Below are 5,982 nucleotides of genomic sequence, written 5' to 3'. Positions count from 1 at the left end.
ATGTAGCGATCGCTTTTGACGGCTGCATTTAAGGGGTTAATGGTGGGGATCGAAGCTAACTTACAGCGGGATGTCTGCTGACATCCGGGGATGATGGCACCGACTCAGCTTCTGAGCCGGTGCCAAGCATTTGTCGTAAGTATACGACATTTTGCGGGAAGCAGTGGCTTTCCATGTCATATACTTACGACAAATGTCGGGAGCACCGAGCGCCGATCATCAAGCGATATCTGCCCTTGTAAAACCACCTTTAGACAAGGCAGTCAGAAGATGCGCTACATTTATCACAGTGTTGCATGCTGTATGACAAAGTTGGTGCATCTAGCTAGACATGTTAGACACCTTTTTCTTTCTTATACCACCTCGTAGTTTTAAGTGGATTTTGCACTGGACGATTATCGGGCAGTCGAGAGTTGCCGATAATTGCCCAGTGTAAACAGGCAGGGGAACAATCAGAACGAGCAAACGCTTTGTCATCTGCTTGTAGTATCGTTTTAAAAAAGTAAACAAGGTTCTCAATAAAAAACTCACTTTGACGTTAGAACTTGCAATTCTTAACCTTGATATGTCCTTTCAGATTATAAACCATAAATCTATTATTCTGTATTTCTTAAGTACAGCAAAACTCTTAATTGCTCGTCACTGGAGGGAGACGGATACACCATCTGTTTCAGAATGGAATAATGAAATTTGTTTACTACAGTCCTTTGAAAAAACTAATTGGTCAATAGAACAAAATCTAGATAAATACTTCACGATTTGGGACGGATGGATTAAAGCACAAAAATCTGAACTTATTAGACTTTTGTGACCGGGTGAGGTGTCCGTCTCCTCTCAAACTCATAATTTTGGAATATTTTGATGTCAGTCAATTCCTTTTTTCTTTTTAGCTTGTACAAAATACATCTCAAACTCATATCAGCAGAGACAATTGTTGGTTTACCCTTTGTTCTCTTATTACAATTTGGATACTTTGTAACTCCTAACCCTCTTCCCTTCCTTTCTGTACTCTCCTTCCATACCCCTCCTTTCCTATGTTTTAAAAGAAAAGCTTAAATAAAGAATTTATATAAAAAAGTAAAAAAAAAAAGTGAAATATTATCGTTGTCGGCTGCACATCTCCCTCTTAACAGGGAGATGCGCTGCTGACATGATAATAATGTATGGGGATGAGCGATCGGAGTAACGACTCCTCGTCCCCATCCATAGCTCCGTGTGACAGGAGCAAACGAGTGCCAATCAATGATGTCTCGTTGATCGGCGCTCGTTGCACCGGCTGCTTATCGGTGTTAGTGTTTGTTTCTGCCAGTTTTTTTGTGCCAAAATTGTGTATGCAATTTTGGATCATGGCAAGTCATTTTAAGTCCCACACCTTTTTCGCTAGCCCATGCACCCTTTTCTGCTTCATACACCCTTTTCTGCTAAGCCACGACCCCCTTCTTGATTGTGGCGCAGTGTCCAAAACACATTAATAAATGCGGCGTACAGCATGCGCCCCAGAATTATGGCTCAATTTTGATCGAATTCTGATGCATTTTGAATAGAAATTTTGTCCCATTGATTTTAATGAGAACTGTGTAATGCTTAATTTTCCCTCTGGTGGTGCTGCAGGGTAATTGAACAGTTGCTGCAGGGTTCCAACACAGATGATGGCTGACCACCTAGGTTCCCAGCAGCGGGACACCCTTTCACCAGCTTATCTTTGGATGGCCCTGCTAGCAAACATGGATTGTCTAAAGAGGATATCTCCTTTGATTCATCGAGTAAAACAAAATCACCACCCAATTAACTGTATATAAAAAATATTATTGCAAACATTACGTCATCTAACACGTCAAGCTACACATGCCCCCCTCCTCCCCTGTGTGCACTAACTGCGAGAAACTTAAAATGGTTGGTATTTATTATGTTGTTATTATTAACATGATGGTAGTTATATTGTATTGCAAGCCGAACAGACACGGCTTGGGGCTTTCATCTTTATGCTTGTAACATATATAGGAGGGCAGTGGACATTTTTATCTATTTTTATTACAGAACTTTGGAGGGTATGCTACTGTAATGTCTTTTTTCATAAAAATAAATAATTTTTCCTCTATCCATACTCATTTCTCTGTACAGATAAAGATGTAGTTTTACTAGTAGAACAATGCCATCTAGTGGCCAGATATTATATTATTATGTTACACTGAAAACGATAAGGTTGGTCCCTCATGGGGGTGACAGTGGTGAATAGCTGCCACATATGCACAGTTACGCGTACATTATTTATGTAATTTTCTTAGCCCTCGTTCACACATGTCAGATTGAGCAAGGATTTCTTTGTGGATTCTACGCCGAAAGTCAGCATTGACTGAATATGCATCGGCAGGGCCGCCATCAGGGAGGTATTAGGGGTACTGCTGTAAGGGGCCCGGCCAAACCTAATTGAAAGGGGGCCCGGCACGCAACCATGCGCACCCGCGAGCGCCTGCGCACACCGGCGCACACACGACTCACCTGGGCCTCCTCCTCCTCCAGAGCGTAGCTGCGTAAGGAGAGGGGGAGGAGTCAAGCTGCCGCGGCTTGCCTTTGGTAGAAAAAAAACAGGCCCCTGCAATGGGCCCCGGCCGTCAAACACCGATTGCGCGCACCCGAGAGCTACCGCGCGCACCTGTGAACACCCGCACGCACCCACGGACGGCCGCACGCTCCCGCGAGCAGACACGTGCAACCACGCACACCCGCAAGCGGACACGCGCAACTACGCGCACCCGCGAGCGCCCGCACGACTCACCTGGGCTTCCTCCTCCAGAGCGTAGCTGCGTAAGGAGAGGGGGAGGAGTCAAGTTGCAGCGCGGCGGCGGCAGGCGTTCTCCGATCCACAACATTTTCTGGAGCCTGGAGGTGAAGGACTGGACCTGAAAGACATCGCCTGACAACGAGGACTGGAGTGGGAGCCAGCAGCTTTTCTGACACCGTGAGTAAAGTGTCTGAATTTTCTTAGCCCTCGTTCACACATGTCAGATTGAGCAAGGATTTCTTTGTGGATTCTACGCCGAAAGTCATCATTGACTGAATGTGCATTGGCAGGGCCGTCATCAGGGAGGTATTAGGGGTACTGCTGTAAGGAACCCGGCAAAACCTAATTGAAAGGGGGCCCGGCAACTACCGCGACTTGCCTTTGGTAGAAAAAAAAACAGGCCCCTGCAATGGGGCCCGTTCTTTTCACCAAAAGAAAGTTGTGAGCTGCGGGCCCCCCTCTCGTCATGGGGGCCCGGCCGTCAAACACCGCTTGCGCGCAACCGCGAGCTACCGCGTGCACCTGCGAACACCCGCACGCTCCCACGGATGGCCGTGCGCTCCCGCGAGCAGACACGCGCAACCACGCGCACCCGCGAGCGGACACACGCAACCATGCGCACCCGCGAGCGCCCGTGCACACCGGCGTACGCATGACTCACCTGGGCCTCCTCCTCCTCCAGAGCGTAGCTGCGTAAGGAGAGGGGGAGGAGTCAAGTTGCAGCGCGGCGGCAGGCATTCTCTGATCCCAGACATTTTCTGGAGCCTGTAGGTGAAGGACTAGACCTGGAAGACATCGCCTGACAACGAGGACTGGAGTGGGAGCCAGCAGCTCTGCTGACACAGTGACTAAAGTGTCTGAAAGTGCTGATTATATATGGCCCTGTTCACACAGAGTATTTTGCAGGCAGAAAAAATCTGCCTCAAAATTCCTTAAAGAATTTTGAGGCAGATTTTGACCTGCCCACACTATCTTGCCGCGTTTTTTGCTGCGTTTTTTGCCCGCGGCGATTGAGGACCGTAGACAGAAAGCGCAGCGAAAAATGCATTTTCTGCCTCCCATTGATTTCGATGGGAGGTCAGAGGCGGAACCGCGACAAGAAAGGACTTGCTGCTTTTTATTTTTTCCAAGACTGGCTCCCATTGATTTCAGATGAAATCAATGGAAGGCGGTTTTTGACGTTTTTTGGTGCTGATTCTGACGCATTGTTCGAGTCAATATCAAGGCCCAAAAACTCTGTGAACTGGGCCTAATTGTTAGGGTAGGAACACCGTAGGCATGAACGCTGCGGATTTTATGCAATACATTTCATTGCAGAAAATCCGCAGCGTATTACAGTCGCAGCAGAGTGGATGAGATGTGAACAAATCTCATCCACACACAGCGAAAAAATTGACCTGCAGTGTGGTATTTTTAAGCCGCAGCATGTCAATTTATTCTGCGGAATCGCTGCTCCTTTGTTGCGGAAATGCTGCGGTTCTGCCGCAAAAATCAGAAATGAGAAAAATAAAAGTATTTTTTAATGTAAAATTTAGAAAAAAAGTTTAGACTTACCCCGGCCGTGGTCTAGGCAATGCGATCCTCTATTCTTAGCGCAGCCTGGCCTCCTGTTTCATCCCATGTGACTGCTGCAGTGGTCACATGGTCTACAGCGTCATCCCAGGAGGCGGGGCTACGTTCAGAAGAGAGAGACGCGTCGCCTAGACTACGGCCGGGGTAAGTAAACTTTTTGTTTCCCTGCAGGATTTCCGCAGTGGACATGCCTCACGAAACCTGCACCACTATTTGGTGCGGTTTTGCTGGCGGAATTCCCTGCGGCTACCGGGGCGGATAAGCTGTGTAGTTTTACTCAGCATATCTGCCTAGTGTGTCCCTTATGATGAGCTCCTGGAACTGCTGCCTTCTCTAAATAGCAGTTGGTCCAGTAGAATTTTTAATTTTTTTTGTGAACCAGCTTCAAAAAATACCAAACTTTTGTGTTAGGCCTTGTTCACATCTGCGTTGGAGGCTCCGTTGCAGATCTGACCAAGAATACCAGATACAATAGTGCAGCATGCTGTCCTATTGTTTTCGTTAAATACACAGACAACCCAACGGAAATTCGACAAAACCCATTAAAGTCAATGGGTTTAGTTGGCGGCAATTGTTGTCCATTGTGCAACGGAACAGGCGCTTCTTATTTTTCCATTGTTCTGCTCTGACGGATGAGAATAACGGAAAGCTAAACGCAGGTGTGAACCCAGCCTTACATTTTAAGCATTTTGCGTAAAATAAAACTTGCACTCCCATGCTTGTACGGAGCAACGGTCAAGCATGTACTCTGCTGTTTCTGTCATTCCCATGCTCAATTCAATGTCCCCCTCACTGTGGGGGATGCAGTAAGGAGGATCTGGGGGTTTGGGACCCTCGTTCTTATGAACACAAAAAAATAAGAATTAAACTGTCAAATTATTGTTAACCTACCTGCTGGCCTGACTTTCTTGCTTCCCGCTCCGTTCCCTCATTCTGGTCCCAGTTGTCCGGGATCCAAGATGGCTGCTACTGTCTCAAACTTGAATGTGGAGAGCGTTGCCTGCCAGTCTGAAGGGCATGCCCCCTCCTCCTTCACTGCTCTCGGAAGGACAAGCACTGATGATGTCAGCGCTGTGTCCATCTCTTCTGACACTTCTCGTGCTGGGTCCTTGACAGGGTCTGCGGCTGCAGCAACATCCCCAATGACAGCACGTCAGTGGAGGACGGAGGAAGACAGCATCAGGGTTGTCAAGAATCATCTTCTGTATGTAAGTATATCACATTGTATGCTGGTAACGGTCTTATATGTTTTATTGTCTGTGTTTTTTTTTACAGGTTTCAGTATCTTGGACTATGTAAGATCGTTGTGGTATCGAATTTTTACCAATAAAATGTTCAAAGCAGGCTGTAGGGGGGGGGGGGCAGTTTATTTCAATGAAGTGTTTTTTATGCATTTTTCCACTGTATAACAGAACTAGAAATCGAGGTGTCCGACTGACACCTCTCCATTACAATTGCCAGGGCTTGGCGTCAGCCAGAGGTGTGCTATGTCCACTTTTGGCTGACACCAACCCCTCCAATCTATTAACCCAGTACCCAACGCACCAGGGGTACTGGGAAGAGCCAAGGACTATCAATAGTGGCCTATCTATTGTGATGGGTGGCCTCTGGGACGGCCTCAGGCTGGT

This window comes from Rhinoderma darwinii, chromosome 9 (genome assembly GCF_050947455.1).
Source record: "Rhinoderma darwinii isolate aRhiDar2 chromosome 9, aRhiDar2.hap1, whole genome shotgun sequence".
NCBI classification, from domain to species: domain Eukaryota; kingdom Metazoa; phylum Chordata; class Amphibia; order Anura; family Rhinodermatidae; genus Rhinoderma; species Rhinoderma darwinii.
Note: the sequence above shows the minus strand (reverse complement) of the source record.